The sequence below is a fragment of the Syngnathus acus genome, chromosome 8 (genome assembly GCF_901709675.1).
Source record: "Syngnathus acus chromosome 8, fSynAcu1.2, whole genome shotgun sequence".
NCBI lineage: Eukaryota > Metazoa > Chordata > Actinopteri > Syngnathiformes > Syngnathidae > Syngnathus > Syngnathus acus.
In genome coordinates this window covers 3377523-3397486 of record NC_051093.1, presented here as the reverse complement: position 1 = coordinate 3397486, position 19964 = coordinate 3377523, and the positions used below count along the sequence as shown (strand labels likewise).

General features: G+C 47.0%; 2 long non-coding RNA genes across 5 annotated transcripts in view; one reads left to right on the top strand and one right to left on the bottom strand.

Moving 5' to 3' along the window:
* LOC119126401 overlaps nucleotides 1–18621 on the top strand; it is a 65575-nt gene extending 46954 nt beyond the window's left edge. Inside the window, exons 4-6 of one of the 4 annotated variants that reach the window (XR_005098645.1) lie at nucleotides 13468–13620; nucleotides 17160–17277; nucleotides 17372–18621. This is a non-coding gene — a long non-coding RNA (uncharacterized LOC119126401). Of the gene's footprint in view, nucleotides 1–13467; nucleotides 13621–17159 lie in introns of all 4 variants that reach the window. The other 3 variants (XR_005098646.1, XR_005098644.1, XR_005098643.1) reach the window with 3 other exon arrangements.
* Nucleotides 18622–19114: 493 nt separating this feature from the next.
* The window catches only part of LOC119126398, a 29535-nt gene continuing 28685 nt past the window's right edge, over nucleotides 19115–19964 (bottom strand). Inside the window, exon 5 of the long non-coding RNA XR_005098638.1 lies at nucleotides 19115–19904. This is a non-coding gene — a long non-coding RNA (uncharacterized LOC119126398). The remainder of the gene's footprint in view (nucleotides 19905–19964) is intronic.

Sequence of the window (19964 nt, the reverse complement as noted above, 5' to 3'; positions counted from 1 at the left end):
TGATTTTATTTTTCAATGTCAAATGAAAGAATTCTGATCCAAAACAACATAATTGTAACGACATTTTTTAATTGTGATTTAATGTCATACAAAATAGTCACACATTCATATTTTTATTCATAAGTGCATATTGAAAACATTCCTAAAATTAGCCCAGAACGGATAATTTACTCAAATATACTTACACTTATTCTATATGGAAATCATTCGGGGGAGTTAAGTTTAGGGAGAAAATGCAAGGATGCAACACGTGTTTGGGGGGGACATTCATCCCCCCCACCCCACCTTCCCCTCCGCCGGTGCTTGCAACCCACAGTACACCTCTGTGCGTGTGCAGGGGGTGCTGACAGTGCAAACATTTATTAGTCTTAAATTGAAGCTAAGCAACCGTTTTCAAAGCCAAGTCGGGGAGGCCCGCATGGCTCCGCTTTCCAGGTTGCGAGCCATGTTGACAGATCTGAATGTATTTTCTGGGAGGGGCCATGCGGTCGGCGGGGGTAGGAAGGAGACAGGGGAAATATTTAAGGGAGCGGGTGGGGTGGGGGTGGATATATGTAATCCCGTGACCCCTCTATGACAGGCATCACGCTGCTCTCTAGGCACTGATGCCTTCCATATGGAGCCGGGAATGGTCAGCGCGTGTTTACACGAAGCGATCCCCGCTATGCGGTCCCGGGACTCGCTGTGCTTCTCTGCAGCCGCCCGGATAAAAGATGCTTGAGCAATCAAGGCGCTCACCCCTCCTCTCTTCCCTCTGCTGAAGAGCCATTAACGCGGCATGCACAGTGGCACCAAGCAGTGCCTCAACCGTCCATAAAAGCTCCACGGGCCATCCGTGCGCAAACACTTGAGGAACCGCCAGTGATTTTTGACGGATTACGCAGATTACATAATTATTGGAGGCAATGGAAGTCCAAGGCCGAGTCAACACATTTTACCGGCCGCCTATGAAAAGTGCTACTTAGGTAGCCTCGCTCAAGCATACCGCGGCATACCTCTGCCGTCGGTACCCCAACGCAAGATCATTTCAAGCATACCGAAGTGAACTGAACCAACAAATACTACAGTCATCCGTCGAATTTGCGCCACTAGACTTTGTTTGTCCGCGCTTGCAGTTCGCACAGAACCGGAAAGAATACTTCTCCCCGATGTCTTGCTCATAGCCCCTCTTGGATGAAGGCATCGAGTAACCCTGAGAGTATAAACCCCTCAATGGATGTTTGGACAAAGGGGGCTCTCCCTGTAGTCTACTTAAATAACCACTTCCCCTGGAATGAAAACAGATCCCGAACGGGACACCGCTATCTCCCTGGATGGAGTCTCCACTTAGTGACGGGCGAAGGTTTGCCCCGTCCGTCGCTGTTGACTCAATTCTGGCAGTGAGTAAGCTGAACTTGGGCTCGCTCTCGGGAGGGATCAGCCGCACCCCAGCTAATTGCAGCCAGCCCTTGGCATTCTTCACAAGTCTCTGGTTATTAAGGAAAACAAACAAGGACGTGACATGCCGTCCCAGGGCCATCTCCAGGGGGGTACTCGCTGCAACTCAATCGTCTGCCTTTTAGACAACCAATTGATTATGGACGTACCGCATTTCCAAACATGCGGCAGGCAGCGAGTTGACCTACCTGACTAAAGAGAATCATCTCCCACTTGATCTGGGGCCGGATGTCGGATCTGGACCGCCGTGCCTCCAATAGCCCCTCCCCTTCAGCGGGCCTCCCTCACCTCGCCTCACTTCATTGCCCCGCTAAGCACTGACAATTGGTGACAAATGACCTGCGCACTGTGCGCCCGTTGCCCCAAGAGACACTGGCGGGGAGGTAGGAAAGGGGGTAAGGGGATGGTGGCGGGGGTTCTGGAATGGCTCCGAGGCACAGGTGCCTGCAACCCGGCACGGATGCAACCTTTGATTGGGCCGGACAGGAGCTGAGCGGTGGAGTGTGGGAGTTCTCTGAGCGCCACACAGTTCATTGAAATGATGGAGGGTCAGAAAAGACAGGACGAGGACAAAGGGGGGCAAACAATGCAATCATCGTGCCCATTGTGGTGAAACGACAGCGGCACACTTTTAAACGGTAGAATGCGGGAGGAAAAAAAATCTCTTGCAGCCAGATATGGCCGCTTCCTGACAGGGTGGACAATGACAGAGTGGACATTTTTGATTTAATATGATCTTGTTGTTTTGAATCAAGCACTGATTTATGTGTGTGAGGTTGCCACAAATTATAGCACATTTTTACAGCTTGATCTGAATTATTTGCATGCGGCAACAGGGCGCTGGTCACCAAGTTGCATCCCATTGGGCGATTTGATGGGATAATGTTGGGTGCATTCCCACCCTATAGTGAGAGACCTTCCCACATATGACAGTACAAATTAATCAAGATTCCAGACGATTGCACTCCCCGCATGCAACAAAAGGATTCTTCCCCTGGCCTCACCAGGCAATTCAACTCTATGTGTGATGCGTGTTTGTGCGTGTGCACGTTAGGTGCATCGCTATCAGCCGCTTGCATCACACGGGTCCAACTGTAAGTTTCATATACGTATAAAACATAGACAAATATGTGGGGTGAAATGTGTTTTTATGTGAAAGTGGGGAGGTGGGTGGGGGGTGCAATCAGCTGTGTGCAAGTTTGCCGTCTTTGAAGGGGGAGGGCGATGGGGACACGTCGGCCCCGCGTGTGGGAACCCCGCGCTCCTAACTTCTCATACATTGTTCTAGTGCTCCTCCAAACCGTTAATGCCACAAAAGATGCTCGGCCTATTGTGGCCCGGGACAGCTCGGGGGGGGGAAAGGGGGCGGGGGCAACCGGTGGGGAGTGGAGGACAGGGAGACCAGTAGATCTGATTTGTGTGAATGGACAGACGCATGTATGAAGTGACAAACCAATGCAACGTGATTCGAGTTGGGCATTGTTTGTTTAAATTTGGACGATTCCAGTTCCGATTCCAATTAACTTCTCTCACGCAGAGGCACTTTATCATATTTCCGTTGATATTGTTGCACTAAGCAACTGGCTTTTTCTTCTCCCGTTTATTCGTGCCCGAGCAGCTGCGAGTTTTGATTTGTATTGATTGTGGTGTACGAATTCTGCTTAGCAACAGGTTGTATTGATTTTCCTGCACAAATTCTGCCAAGCAACAAGTGAATGAAAACCAGGGAAAACAATCTGAGCCGTTCTGTTTTCATTTTTCCATAGCTCCAGCTAAATCATCATTTTGTGCGTTGCCCTGGTATGTAGCCTACCAAAGTGGGATGACACATCATTTATTAAAAAAATAAAATAAAACAAAATACCTTTCTCAACCCACGCTTGAAACACAGAAAGATTCAGACAACTCAAATTCTCTCTCGCCGTCCGACGGCTAATCTGAGAACCTGTGAAGTGATGTTGCATTTTCATTAGACTCGAGATGACAAACGAGCCACTAATGGTAAGGGCCCCTGAGGACCATTGTGATGTAAATGCTGATTATTTCTTTAATTAAAACATTGCAGAGGGCCAAAAAAGGATCGAAATGGGCGGAGCTGTAACTAACCCCCCTCCCTCCCTCAATGAGATTCTCACGTCTGTCCCAGACTGGAGATTTGGGACTCGGGGGGATTTGGCCTGGTGGGGTCGGAGGGATTGAGGCTGATCCTGTGAATGTGTTACACAGGTAGTTTGGACTCCATTCCATCTGTCGGAAATAAGACACAACAAGAACTAAATGTTTGATCGCCCACACATAGCCAATAAAGTTCATCTTCATAATTTGTGATTAAACCATTCCAAGAAGTGTGACTAAAACTGAATTGTACAAAAACCAAAGCAATATTCCCCAGATGAAATCATGTAAATCCAATTAATCTGTTCCAGACACACAAAACTCTGAATAAAAATACAGTTTTATAACTGTACATAAATATAATGAATATAAATCAAAGCAATAACAAGTCTTCCCGTCAGCGTAACATCCTGCCAAAGGTCTGGCCTTCAAACTAAAAGCATGTCAGTATAATAACAGTTCTACCAAACCTTTGGCTCCACGGTCACTTTTCTTTAGCTGTTGCACTTAAACTATTTTGTATTTGTTTATTGAGTGCAACTGCGAGAGAAGCCACCAAGTGTGCTGAATCTGGTTTATTGTACAGTATGCTTTTATTTTGAAGGTATGTCTTTGGAAAGGATGTTACACAAGTGTTTAATGGAATGTTTTGGCGAAAACCATATCCTATGTGAACCAGGGCACTCACAAGCCAAGGTTCCACTCTACCTGGGAAAAAAAAAAACTAACACAGAGAAACTAAAAAGGTCGTCCGTGACTGCAGGCTGAGAATTAACGCTGCTTCCGATTTTTCCTGTCCCGTTCCCTCGAGATGATACGCACACACATGAAAAAAAAAAAAGTCGGCACGAAAAACATTGACAAGACCCTCAGGATCTGCTTTGTTTGTCCTCGCCATGCTTGTGGGATTCATGGGACCGCTGTGTGCGATCCCTGTGCGGCTGGAGACCAGATGTGCTCAGGACATCACAAGTCCTCCAAGTGTGCACAGTAGCACAGTCGTGTCTCCCCGAGGGCCTTCGACGCAGGCCCCCAGGTCCAGCAGCATACACACACTCTTTATGGCTACTTGTGAAATGAGCTAAACTAGGCAAAGCAGAATTGCTTGGCAAAATTGACAAATTCTTTTTCCAAATGGAATTGCTGATCTGTATTGAATAGAAATCAAAACCACAAAGCTTCTCATTTTAAAAATAAGGGTCAAAAGAGCATTGTTGCTAGGCAGAATTCATGCAGGACAATTTTTTTTTGTGGCCCAATTAGAAATTGATACATACGAATGATTATTCTCTGTGTGCTAGATATAAGATACATCAATTATCCTCACAATAGATTTAATTTCTGTAAAGCAAACGTTCTGACAAAATAAGAGAATTATGACACTAAATGTGAATGTTTTGGCCCTCCTGGTTCTAAAATGAGCAAGGTGGTGTTGCTGTGGAGCAAAATCATGCATTTCTGTCACTAGGCAGAAATATCCTACAAAAATCTGTGCATGTTATGCAACGCTACAGGTGATACATGATGTATGGCGGCGTGATGAGCTGGAGGAGGAGGAGCACAAGGCAACCCTGAGAACTTTTTTTTTTCTTCCGTTCCTCCCCTCCCTCTCTTTCCTCTCCATCTTTTCTTGGCGTAGCCGCGCCGCTCTCCAGGACGGCCGAGTGTTGCCCCCCTGCAGCTTAAGCCTCTGTCTCTTTTTGTCCGCCGGCACAACAGCCTGTGGCATTCCATGGCAGCAAATCTGCCTGTGCTGTCACATGGGAGAGATTAGCCAAACTAAGACCTCAATAGAATGCTCACTTTACTCGCCACCGCGCCCCAAAACACCCTCGCGCACCCAATTTAACCGTTCCCTGTCTAGACAGGAGTGCAAAGCGATTATTATTGGCGTTATTAAGACTTATATGCCATGCTCTCTTTGAGCGTGGGTGTGGGGGGGGCATTGTCACATTCCCGATGGTGCACATGTGCTGCCACAGCAATGAGCCTCATTTCCCACTGACACTTCCTGGTTGGGGCGTGGCCGGCCATCCCCTTCAAAGTGTCAGGAGTGGATTGTAAATAATCCCGGTTAATTGCGGGGGATACCTTCCAGACCCACCTGCAACAGTGTGATGTAGAGAGACCATATAGAAAGAACAAAAAGAGATTTTCTTGGAGGGAGGGGACTACTTTTTACCCCATCCCACACAATTTAAACACATTTTGTGATAGGCTTTAAAAACTGGCTTTAATATCTGACCCTGAGAAAAACACACCAAAAAATCTGCTAAGTAACAGGGCCACGCTAGCTTAACAGCACTACACTAAAACATTTTTTTTTTCATTATCTTAAGTAGCATGTGGTTCCTTGCGCCCCGGAGCTCCTCCGGTCCACCCCACGCAAACTATTCTGATGTGAAGATGTTCCAACGGGGACCTCGGATGAACCGGCAATACGGTTGCGATGAACGAGACATCTGAGTGCATTTACACACAAAGACGCATATGGTTTATGTTTGGAGCACGTCTGACTTACAGATATCCTCCCCGCCGCCTCCAAACTCATCTGCATATGTATTCATTGCCAAATGACAATTATTAGATTTACGAGATTTATGACCTGGAGACAGGGGCTGACCATTTTAGGACGCGACGCAGTTCCTGTAAAACTGGCTTTGAGGGTTGAGGCAGATTCTGTACGTGTAAAAGGTTAGCTAGATTATGCCAACAAGGCTAGCGTTATGTGATTAATTTCCTTTCCTTGTCAGTTCACCTGTTTTGTATGAGAATTATGCAAGTAAAGAGAGGATGGGATTGGTCGAAAAGAATCAATAAATATGTGTGAGTTGATTGTTCAAACGTTGCCCCACCCCACACAGTACAGCGATGTCAGCATTTGGCCCAGGGAAAACACACATGGATGCTTCCTGGCACCGTAATTCCCGACTACCCTTCCCACTTTTCCAAGCAATCGCGCCTCTTCCGAGCCTCTCCTTGTCCTTCCCGTCGTCGCGCGCCAATATTAGCCTGTAAAAAGCGATTGATTGTTAAAGGCGGAAAAGCACAAAGAACAATCCGGTTGGCATTTTCCAGCTGTCCCATGTGGTAGCCCTTTTGGCTAATAGCTCCCAGAATTAGTATTCATGAAGCGGGCTCCTCTTTTTTTTTTCCTCCGCTTGTTTGCTCGCCGCTGTGTTCTCACCATAAATTTGGCGTCTCCCGGACTGGCGAAAGGTTAAAGAACCTCTTGTTTTTTGAGGCCTGATTATGTGCACATTCACCAAAAATTCGGAAGAAATGAAAAATTCTGATGATGATGACGATGGTAGTGAACATGTGACTGAAAACTGGGAGAAGTCAAAGAATGTCACATCTGTTGCCTTTGGCAATAATAGTAATGAAATAAAAATGCGTGACTTGGAAATTCCAAGAAGCAAGAGATTAAATGAATGTGGCCGGTGTCACTTTTTTGTCTTATTATTCAACCATATTTGGTTCGAGGCGTCTAAAAACAAGGACGACAATGGAGAAACTAGGAAGACTGCTGAAACGTCGCATAGCTGTTTACATGCTTTGCTGCTGCTGTTTTGGTTAGCAAAACTCTTCAAACGACTTCGCCGTTAACTCTTTAACACGGGTCCATGAATTGAGGTTGCATGGTTACGTAACAATCATGCAGGCCAATGCGATAAGATCTCACGTTTTAAAAGACTCCATTCGGTGCTGCTGTTTTGTTTAGCAACAGTGCTCAACACCGAATCAATCCAAACAATAGCGCGGATGAACTAAGCTACTTCGAGTTCAAATGGGTTTAGCTCCAAATGGAAAAAAAAAGGGAGGAAGGTATTGATTTCTGTTTTTGTCCTAAGAGGATGACGTAGCCGCTCGCTAATGGCGGCAATTTCATATAATTTTATTTAATTGACTAGAAGTCAACGGTCATTTGTTTACTAGCTGAGGTCACATCGCCGTTACGCCAGAATGGGACCGTTGGTCGGGTGGAGGTCTGGCTCGAACAATACGGCTCTTGTAGTGGTGAAGGTGTACCCACCTATTGTATCTGTGCATGTTTTTCCGCAATTGTGCCTTAAAAGTCTTCAAACGACTTCAAGCTGTCGCCGTAGCGGGGCCAAGGAACTTTCCGGCATCATTTTCTTTAATGCAGCACATCTGAGCTCTCATGCCAGGTATCGGCTTCCACTTTCCGCCTCCCCTCTAATGTGACACAATGCTTGGAAGCGCCGCTTGGACCGTGCGACGACAGTACGTACGCACGGCTTGTTCTTTTCCTTTATGGCTTCAGAGCCGAGTGTGATGACAAACCTCATCATGTGTTCTCTCTCGGGCATTGGAATGGGATTAGTGCGTGTATGAGATTACAGGAGTGCGCTCGCGGGGGAGTTCTGAAGGAGGATTACAGCTCGGAAGGTGCGGGACTCACTTTTTAATAGTGTCAAAAATATCTTAAAATAACTTCAGTGATCTTCACAAAAATAGACATAAAAAAATCCCCATTTAGAAAAGTGGACAATTTAAAAAAAAATAAATAAAAAATCTGCAGAGGACTTTTAGCGTTTGAATGGCATGAGAGTCAAACGCCCAAATTTGGATAAAATTTAGCACTCCCCAGAGCCCCGTCATGAGATACAAATCATCAAACTGGCAAATAAAGTGTAATTAAGTGTGCAATTTGATGACAACTCACTTCTTCCAAAATGAGATTTTTTTGTCACACTCATAATGCAAGTATGTGCGCATAAACAACCACAACTAATGATGACGTCTTGAGATGAGCACATGGTCACATTTTAGAGCGTGAAAAGGCTGCAAGAGTGACAAGTGTGACAGATTCAATTGTCACAGGCGACAGTTGCCTCTTTTCAGTGGGTCAAGAAAGAAAAGTGACATCTTAATTTCTTTCTTCGTCCCTTTTCTCTTATTCATTGCTTTGCTTTCTTTCACAGTCTGGCTTAGGGATCCCATTTTGCCTTTTTTACATGTATTATTTTTTTCTTCAATTGAGAAGATGCTGACCTAGCAACACAAAGCAGAGTAAAACAAAATCAAATAAAACCCAAATCCAAAAACGGAGAAAAAAACTGAATTGTGTGATGAAGTTTTAATCAAATTCTGTGTTGTATGATTAATATTTATTTGTGGGGGCTTTGCGCCCCTAAAGTCCACACCCCACATCCGGCCGGCCCTGGTTAAGTTCTCGGTGGCTCTTTGGCTCACCGCGTGTCCCAACCAGCCGCATAGTATTGCAATTACGGCAACAAGACGTGACCGAGCCTCCCTCCCCTGGCGCGCGTCTCCCAGAATCTTCCCCCGAGGCGAGCGGAGATAGCATCGGATGCAGGCTCCAAAACATCCCCCCGCAAACAATGTCGCTAAATTGCTCCTGTTGCTTGCTTCCTGTGGAGTTCCACCGAGCCAACGTCACCTTTTTGCTCACGACGACGTTGTGACTTTAAGACAGGATTCTTTTCATTCAGGCGTACTTTAGGACGACTTCCTATCTGTTGACTGCACTTTGACTCATCTGCAAGGACGTCATTTTGTGTGTGCGTGTGTGTGTGTGGTAGTCGTTGAACTCATCAGATTTTTTTTTTTTTGCGTGAGGTCCTCTCTGACAGGTGTCATCAAAGTATATGAGTAAGTCTATCTGCGAAGCGCTTATTAAAGAAAACATTCATCCGTCGCCATGGCGACGGCAGCGCTCCGCTGACAGGCCCGTGTCAGACTTGTGTTTCCGCCACCCCTGTGTGAAGGGAGCGCTGCATGGCTACAAACACGCCGACGTTTTTTTTCGTCAAAAGCGCCGAAGTTTCCCTTGACAAGGTCCAAAACTTGTCCCACCACTTTGATAAAAGGCTGCGGAGGTTTCGGCCCCGAGAGCATTTAATTCGGCCCGGCATGCAACAATGATTGTACTGTTAACATTTCTGCCTGTAGGGAACATCCATGATTTTTTTTCGGGGCGAGGCCTTTGTCACTTGAGACCTTTGATCCAACTCTGATTTTGCCCCCTCAGCCTTTTCCACTTTTCCATGATCTGATCCGTCAACTTCAGTGACTCACAACTCAAAGGGACTGATTAGTGTCGTCCAGGCCTCGTAAAAAAAGCATCTCGACGTGAAGTAGAGGCGAGCGAACCCAAATGAAAGGAGCAACTTGGTCAAACTGACGGGTCACCTTTGACACGCACTCGGCTTTAATGTGGATGTGTCTTGGGCTCTTCAAGGGGACGGATGTCATAAATCGTCGGCGGATACGTTTCCACATGAAATGAGGGATTAGAGGGCTCGTACGACAGCGGGGGCTGGGACGTGGCCGTGCACTCCTACCGTTTTTGTACTCGCGTGCGTCCCGAGAGGCTCTCTCCTTGAGGTGATAGGCTTCTAAAAATGTTTTGCGCTTCAGTCATTTCCCGGAGCTCACAACTGGTTGGACCAGAAACGAAACATGTCCACGGTATGGATCGACAAGTTCCCTTCCTACGTGATGTCATTCAAATGTGTCAGAACGTGCCTTTGAAGCATATACATTATGCTACAAGTAACTTTTGAAGGATGACTTCAAAAGTTTTTTTTTTCATGACCTCAACATTAGCAATTTGTATTTTTGTGAATGAAAACAATTCAACACGATATGATGAGTTAATTGATGCTATCAGTTGACAGACGTCTTCTTTAACACGCCTCAGCGAGCAAACATTACTAGAAACTGACGCGGCCGCAAATGTTAAGCGCTTTGAGTGCCGTTCAATTTTGCATCCCGATGACAGATTCACAATGAGCTAATTACATGTGCACACAAAAGGAAAGAAAGTAAACACAATTGGCTTCCCGCAAATGCACAAAAAACGAGTATCGACTCTTGCGTCAAATTGATCGTTACGAAAATAAGATTCCAGATTGCAAATCTCTTCCGTATATACTATGTGCAAAGGGTGAACAGAAAAATAGGCGTAGCTTGTGTTTACTCAACAAGACCGATATTAGTATTAGTATCGGAGTATTAGTATCAGCATATTTTTTTGTTTTGTAATTATGGGAAATGTGCACCTTGCAAATTAGTGTGTGCATCCCATAATACGTTTCGCCTTCCCGTGAACTGCGCCGCGGCCCCGATGAGAGGGAGGGCCCCGGTGGCGACGGGATAGGTAACGCTGCAGCCGGATGGACGAACGGACAAGGGCCTCGTTGTCTAAGTGGGAAACATGAGCCCGTTTGAAGCAGGAAGTCCCGCGCTGTAGAATACACGAGCGAAGCCTGGGAAGCTTGAGTGGCATCCCAAAACAATGCTGGCACCTTTTTGTCTGCACAAAGTTCGATGAGTGCCTTCATGGTAGCGTAATTATCAGCAAGAAGAAAAGGCAGAGGAACGCACTGTGACCGAATGACTCTTCCATCCGATGTAGAAGTAAATGCGATCTTTCATCTCTTTCATTTGATATCAACATTGTATTTTGATGCTATTTCTAGTTTTTCCATTGGGAAACATTGCTCAAGTCGACGCGAGCGCAAATAGTAAATCCACAAAATGTGCGTGAAACGCCGCCTCTCGGATCTCTCCTGACACGCAAACCCCGCGCCGCCTCTCGATATAGCTCCGCTCCGAGTAGCTGACGCCACGCCAACATCGTTAAGATTTACGCGGCGTAGCAAAAACAAAAAGACAATCTGACGTGCAGCGATGAGGATCTGGAGAGATTGGACGATGAGTAATATACGGCGGTGATATGGATACCACATGTGCTCCTTTCCCCGCATCGATGATGAGGTGCTAGGAAAAAAAAAAAAGTCTGATGGAGGAGGAGAGACGCGAGAAAGCCGATGCGAGCGATCGGAAGGCAGTTCCCATGGCGGCTGCCAAGCGCCGGGCCGGTCGGGGGCACGCAGGGGATGACCTCACCCGCTCTGCGGCCGGGGCGACGAAGCTGCTCGGCAACCTCATTGCATCAGCCCCTCCACTTTTGTGGTTTTGTTTGGGACGCCTCAAGAAAGCCCAAATGGAGCACAGAACAGGGAGGCGGGCAGGCAGCTCGCCTAGCAAAAAAAAAAAAAAACTAGAGACGACAGCCAAATGCTTGCGGTCGTCTAGTCGGGTCAACCCTGGTCAGGGAGGGAACACCCCCCTTCCCCCGCCCCCCATCTCACCATCCATCCACCCGGCCTCTGTAATGACGCTGTCACAGCCTGGGAATCCCGCTAGTCTCATGCTAGTCTGTCCAGAGGCTGAGACCACAACAGGGATTACGGACTGCGGTTAGCCAATCTGCGGACAACGCTAAAGCGACAGCAATCCACATCGTCGCCATCGGGAATGGGCAACTTCGGAGGGGACCACATTTTTTGTTTGTTTGTACTTTTCAGATCAGTCTTGGACTGACAACTTAGTAAAGATTCAACATGGTAATTTTACATAAACCAAAAGTCTTTGTTCGACTTTTTAGGCTTAGCATTAGCGATAGCTCGCTCGCCCTTCCCTTCGGTTGTCATTGTTCATCAAAAATGTTGTAAAGTAAGTAGACTAAGTAAGTAAGTAGAACATCTGCGTACAAACGCCCGTCTTCTGGTTTCGGGCCATCCGTCTTCTGAAGCTGATCATTTGTAACTTGCACACGGGCTGATGTATGTAAGCGCATTCCTACTATACGTGCGGTATTGATGTCTTGGAAGAGAAATGCACATGGGAACACGGAGTTGTCGTGTTTGGAGAATGTTGATAAATGTCTTGCAATCTGTCACGCTCATGTTCTTACACTCTTGGCAAGTTTTGATTGCGGCGCTCCAGAGCCATCCCGCAGAGTTTTGGCCACAAATAGGGTTACGGGGAGAATCCATTTCGGTCCCTCAAGAACTCATATACGGTTCTGTACATGATTATGTTTTTCCAGGGCCAAAAGCCGCTGCAGAGACGGTTTCGAGATACCGCAAGATTCCAAAATAATTATTTCTTACTATTATAATCAGCCTAAACACTAACCCAACCCGAGCCCAAACCTAAAACCCGCTTCAAACACATCCTCCCATGTGTAATCGAAATGTGCTATCTCCACTTCTATCAAACTCTGTTGTTCTCGGTCTTACGGGGCGAGATTGTTTGCTTATGCTAAGTCTTCTGTTTGAGCTGGGAACAAAAGGCATTGCACAACGCTCACAGCCAGCCAGGCAGAAAATACAAGATTAACATGACGAAGGGATGCGGGAGCTGAAAGGAAATGTGCTCTTACCGACGGAGATTTATTTAACGTTTCTTGTAAAGCCGGTTTCTGCTCAAACGGCGTCGAGGTTAAACATTTGCTCGTGCTTCGTGAATCACCCCCAACATAAGTTTCGGTATCATCCTGTTTAATTAACCCCAAATAAAGTTGATGTGGTGGTCCTGGGCTGCTCCGAAGTGACATTTAAGGAGCTGCAGGTTTCCAAGCACACGCCTACTCACTTCCTTGCTCTTATTTCCTCAACTGCTGGGAAATGTCATCTGAACTTAGCCCGCATGGCCCTTTTTCTAGAGTGGCTCATTCCGAATTTCCCATATCGTTGGGCACCGCTACGTTCCTCATATGGATACGCCATCCCCGTTCCATATCCGTCCCACTCCCACGTTCCATCTTATTCTCAACTTGCCACCTTATAGGGCGCCGCTGGCATGCTGGTGACATCATTGTTTCCACGGCGACTACCCTAAACTCCCAGCCAGTAGTGTCGTTATCTCTCTCGGGCGGCTGATTTCCAGCCACTCCTGTCTCAAACATTCCCCAGAAGCGTATGCATATACGACACTCCTTCTCTCTACATATTGTTGGATAAATCCTTGTTTTATATCTTGCCGGGTCAATCGCGGGCCACCTGATGTCATCCGATTCCCAAGGCTGATTTTCTTTTTTGTTGTTGACGCTTTTTGTTGTTGTGTCTCTATCAGCAGCTACCCTCGGCGGCTCCTTCAACCCGCACGCCGGCGAGATTCTTGTCAGCACTCACCATGCATGACATCATGAACGGGAAGGTAGCTCGCTCGTTGGGTATTTGGGAAGACGCACGTCGACAAACGGAAGCTGCCACTCACCGTCACGAGGTAGTCGTCTCACGTTTCACTCTTTCTAATCTGTTGTCATGATGTCAACTAGTGAGTGATGAGTGAGTGAACACTCTAGCAAGGAATCTCAACTATAACCTGAATTTGAAAAACAGGTCTTGTCACTTGTCTGTCACTGGGACCAAAAACCAATGAATCAAAACAGTTTGGAAAGAACAGACCGAGGTGTGTCTCCCTCGCAGGTGCAGGCCGCATCAGAAAGCCTCGCCACAGTTTCCTGGTGTGCGAGTGGGTGGTAGGGGTGGAAGTGCAACGGAGATAATCCTCGGCTTAAGTCCTGTGCACGTTGGCCAGATCAGTGAGCGAAGGGCGCTGGGTGGGTTGAATGGGCTGAGCTACCCCGTGGCAGTCACCCGGCCGGGAGCCGTCCACCTGACCACCAGCCCGCAGAAGTTCCGTTTGCTAAATCCATCCGAACAGATCTGCCGTGTCCTGAACTCAACCTCTCGTTCATTAGCGATAGCATTAGCTCCAATGAATCGAATTTTGCTTCTTCATAACAAATGAACAGCATGCCGATGGCATAATCGTACTGTACCGTCATCGGTCCTGTGCCCCTCCCTCTTGGGTCATCGGGTTAACGTCTTCAAGATGGCTTCGGCAGTGGGGAGAGATAAAGATGATCGGTTGACCCGCAGGTCAGAAGGTCCAGCGACCCGGGCCCGGCCCCGTTTGAGTCGGAGACCCCGAGGAGAGAACCTTACAACCTACACGTTGGCCTGCGTGCGGGTGGGAGCGCCAGCTGTGAGGACGAAGACGAGGAGGAGGAAGAAGGGGCTCGCTCAGCTGACAGGATGTGCATCATTCCCCGGATACTTTTCACTCCTCTTCATTTGGCGCTGCCTGTTCCCAACCTCCTCGTGTTAATGCCGCCCTTTAACCACGACAAGCTCTGGATGAGACGTTGCGGTATCGCAGTTAATGATCCAATCGCTCTGCCGCAAAACGGTCATAAAGCAGGTCGCTCGCCAAACTCGGCGTAACCCCACCCGCCATTCGTCGTGACAGTGGGAAGCCGCAGCGTTTCCGCCGCTGAGTTTTCGATCTCAGTGCGAAGGTTGAATTCCTATGGGAGTTGCTATGACAGTTTCAAAACGTGGACCACCGTGTCGGTTGCACCTCTCTCGCTGCCCGCGGCCTTTAAATGAAGCCAAATGTGAGGCGATCGTATCGAAAATAGCAGGAGACAGCTCAGCGCTGCAAAGGGAAAACAAAACTCTTTTTCCCACAGATCCGCGACCGCAATTTCTAATTGTTGGGGAAGACGAGCGAAAGCTTCTTTCTCACGGCGGCAAATAACACGAAAATCAGCTGTATTACTTCTAATTAGCGCTTTTACCGACGTGAGAGATCGGTGTTCAATTACAGTTACCAGCAAAAAGCAGTCGGTGGGATATTTTACCAATCTGCCTTCTCAGGAGAATTCCATCACGTGTGAAATCGAAGCGTACCACCCGAGCGCACGCAAACGAGCTCCTGAGCGGTTCCCAGGGTGAGAACAATAAGCAGTTGAGTCCTTGAATACAGCGTTGAGAGCACTTGAAGGTCAACTGCTCTTGCTTACTCAGCAAAATAACGGCCTAACTTTGACCCCGATGGGTCCCGGAAATATCGAGCTGACGGCGCTCCTCATAACCCAAAAAGGCCAGACTGGGCTTTTCCCCGCTTCCTTCCAAATCAAATTATTTGTGTTTGTTTCAGGAAGTCTCGGGAATAAAAGTCGAGTGTGTTGTTTCAGCAAATGGATTTGCTGAGTCGCGTCCAGATGCGGTTCAAAAGTCTTTTTATTGTTTGAGTGTCATATCATACTCTTCTGAAGCCACTCGAAGACATTCGGAATTTCTGGCGAGGATCCACGCACATTCTGGCCTTCTCCGATAAGATCGGACTTTGCAGGCAAAATGTCAAGTTGGACAAAGCGTCCTTTGAAAAACAAAAATACGAAGGCAAAAATAATCCCCAATTTTGGATTTAGTTTGATCATCTGCAATTTCCTGATAAGGATCGAGAGTCTCATTTGGATTCCTCCGGTTTCTGGTAATTTCAATTACAAGTCATTGGATACAAAATCCCAAACGATTAGAATCAGCATCTTATGCTAATGTTTAGTGATAATGTTTAGTCTTGCTAAAATGACCACAATTACATAGCTGGAAATGAGATGCGGCCTTTCTATCTCGATGGCGGTCAGTTTTTTTGTTCTTCCCACGTCACGTCTGAGGCTGCGTATTTTTGTTATTTTTAGCGTGTGTTTTGCACAGCCGACAGCTCGACACCCTCGGTCTAAATTCATCAGAGGCGTAATGAGACGTCTCTGAAGGTAAACTCCCCAGACAGCGGAAGAAGAAGCGCCTGCTGGCCCGACCTCGCTTTCACCCCCAGACACAAAAAAAAAGACAACACAGTGAAGGGAGGGAAAAAAATATACCTTTAAAAGTTTTACAAGCCATCGTTTGAATGTAAGCCTTCCTCGTCGCCAGCTGCTAAAGGTCACGCCGTTAAAAAGGAGTTTGGAATATCTTTTGATTTTTCAAGTGCTGAAAATAATAATAGTAAAAAACGAGCCCGTAATTCCTGGCCAGCGTTTGGACAGATTTGCTTTGTCGGCAGCAATTCAAAGCTGGCCGAGTGACGTCGGCAGTGTTTGAGGTGGCGTCTCAGCTGGAATTCGGAATCCAGGAGTGAAACGGCCTGTCAGGCTGATGATGTACGGCGGGAGGGGGCGGAGTCTCAGCCACCCACTGTGGACCTTTTTGCCTCACACATGCACAGTTTACTGTAAAGAAGCTATTGGGCAGCCTTATATTCCAAAAAGTTGCACGGTCCATACATTTTGTACTCCACAGTCTCCACTTCGCTGTCTCTTCCCTCAGTATCTTCTTGGATAAATGCTGCCACAATAGAAATATGAATCTAAATCCAAATGAGTGTGTCAAGGTCAAGCTCATGTGCACTTCAATGCAAGTGCCCCACCCCCACCTTTCCGTTTTGTCATGATGTCTATCTTTAGACGGCAAATCCCGCCCCTCCTCCCCCCCACTTGTTATCTTGCCCTCCCCCAAACTCTCCCACACCCCCTTGCCCCATCCCCACGCCTTGACACTGCCTCTCTGCATTGATGCCCATAATTACCACTGAATGGATCCGCACATTTCCCATGGATGTCACTGGAGCCTTTGGCCTGCTCTGTCGACCCCCCCCACCCCACACTCACCCCCAACACCATCATCGACGTCCCCCCCCACCCTTCTCAATGGGGATTAAGAGCGGGATGGAGAGGGTGAGAGAGGCCGCTTGCCCAGATGGAAGGATGCTTTGCTATGCAGGTCGTATACAGTATGACGAGCAAAGAGGGTGCCCTTAGTCTCCTCTTGAGTAAAACATTTTTCCACGAGATTTTTCCATTTTTCTTGTTCAGTACTTAGTCTCGTTCCATAGCAGTGCACTTCACTAAAGTCATCTTCATTAAAATGTGTCACCTTGATCTTTTGTGTCCAACTGTTTGTTCTGTTTGACAGGATGGAGCACCCTAGTAAAGACGTCTACGTTTGCTTCCCATGCGAGTTAGAAGCCCCAGTCCCCACCTCCTGCAACAAAAGAAGGCCTTTTTTTTTTTTTTTAAATTAAAACTATAAGGTAAGTCCATCACACACACGAGTGAAATTCCATCACCTCTGCCGACTGTGGAAACTATAGCGGAAAAATGGTAAGAGTTGTTGATTCCCACCAGAAGCGAGTGGACGGACGTCACGGTCAGCAGGAGCCTCGCCCGCCAGAGGTAACCGATACCCATTACCCGAAAAAGTCTTCTCCCACAGGGCCCAAAGGAGCGGCTAACACCGTTAATCACATCACGCCAAAGCCACAGAAAAGTGGCGCTTTGATTCAGATACTCGGATAAAGAGAAAAAGCGTGTGGGAAAAAAAAAAAACGGGTTTTGTCCGCTCGGGAGGACGAGCGCGCATGTCGTGCTCAGCTGGGTAATATATGCATAAGCTCAACATGACAGCTGGATCTCCTCCAGGAGAACGTGCGGTTAACTGTGTCATTTTTCCCCTCAGATGCGGCTCGGCTTTTTGGGAAGTTGCTTGGAGGAGGACCGTTTGCAAGCGATGAGGTTTGGCTCGCAGCACGCTTCCAATTATCCCCATTAACGGCGTTTCCAAGTCCATGTTGACGTTTGTGTGAAAGTACTGCTGCCCAACATGACTTTTAAAGGCTTATTAGTCCAGGTCGTGGCTTTACATCAAATTAAACAGTTACAATTTTGAATGCTGGTAGAATAACTGAGTTGTTTTGGGTGGGCGATCAGGACGAGCCAACAGTGTTATCGTTTGATCAAGCTAATGTTACTCATGGGACTACGTATTTATCGGAAGTCCCATTATGACATTATAAAGCAATAGTATTCAATTGCCGGCTGTAAATCATTAACATTTGTTGAGCTAACGTAGCTCCGTTCATCTCATTAGCTAGCACCGGCGCTAATTATGTCGTTAGCGTGCACGTGGTTGGATTGCTTATTTTTTGTTTTAATTTCAGGGTGAAAAATCGTTTTACTTTAGTGTCAATAATATTTGTTTACTGATCATTTATTTACTTATTTATTTTGCCACTAACAAGATAAAAAAAAAAGAATCTTTTTTGTTGTCGTTTTCAAAGTGTAAACTGAGAACCTTTTGATGCAACTTTTTGTTGGGCAGAAAGTTCCGGCATGGGTGACAGTGCGCTTTGCCCACCCCTCCATTTGGTCTCACTCTATCATGTCCCATGATTGTTTACTCGGCGCACAAAAGGCATGGCCGCCTGAGCTCATTATGAGATCGGCAGCTCTAATATACTGCCAAGTGCTGCCCCATTTCCTGGGCCTGTTGTCTTGGCAACGCAGCTTCCAAGAGAGGTGGTGGGAGGAGGAAGGGGGGGGGGGAGTTCTGGTCGGAACCCGGTGGTTGAGACTTTTTGAAGAGTTTGGGGAGGGCGGGTCGCATGATGTCATCCCATGGCACGGAGGGGGGCCAATCAAAGCCTGAGAAAATGATGTCACCTTTTGTTGAGCCGCTCCATTGAGGACTAAAGAAGTGCAGTGAATAGAGAGGTCATCTTTCCCCTCCCGTGTGTGAGGGGGGTACGTGGGGGGAAGTGCATTGTGGTCATGCTAATGTTTTGGGGGGCCATAAAGATGTCATGTGGCTCAACTTCCAAAACATCAAGCCTTCACCCCCCCCCTTTTTTTTTTTCTATTCTCACATGCCGATGACCGCGTCCCTGGCAAATGTGATTGCTAGTATGAGCCATGTGACATTTTAGATGACTTGTCACAAGACTGATGAGTTCTGAAGTAAACCAAACAATAAGAAACTTCTTTTTGAGGGATAATCAGTGCCTTAGCAACTGCGCCGTTCAAATGTCACTCAGCGATTTCAATGTCAATCCGATTCGAAACCGATTCACTCCAATTGAGAGATCACAAATATAAATCACAAAATTCAACAAAATTTATTATAAAATGATACTTTCCAATTTTGTTAAGATCATGATACGATTACACTCCAATTATTTCATGGCTGACTCCAATTACAATCTAATTGACTCCACTTACAAACTGTTTGACAATGACACACCGCTGCAGTGACAAAACATATTGATTACATTTTCCCCAAAAATATTTCAAAAAGCTAAGCAAAGGCTTGTGATTTTTTTTGTTGCTTTCTTTTTTGCAGGGTTCTCCATCACCCGGCCTTGACCAGTCACCGCGGTCTAAATACTGGCTCGGATCTCCGTAGGAGAATGAAAATAACGTCTGATTATTTTCCTTTGGCCGTTCCAGCGCTTGTTGATGTATACCGGATAACGCCCGCCGTGGATGTGACATCGGCAGAGTTGCAACGAGAGCGTGAGTATGAAAAGCAGATGTCCGTACGGGAAAATATTAATCCGGGCTCAGTGTAGAATAAGTCAAACAATATGTCCGTCCGTCGCGGTCAGCGCTGGTAAACGCGCGGCGCATTCACCGTCTTGGCTTCCCTTTTTTTTTTCGTCTTGACTGATTTCTTTCATAAATTCTCCGAAACAGAAACCTCCCGGCCGTCCCGCTGCGTATACGTCAAAGCTTCTCCCGGTCCAAGAAGCCGAAGCTGGATCTTGAGGGCGACGTTGTCAGTGATGGAGCGCATGCTTGTCGGACGGCTCGCCCGCCAGGAGAAAACATCTGCTCATGGCCGCACGAGTCCTGGCAGCGTCCAAACTGGGATTTACTCTTGATCCTAGAAACATAACGCAGAAACTAATGATTGAGCAAGTCCAGAAAATGAGCACACAAATCA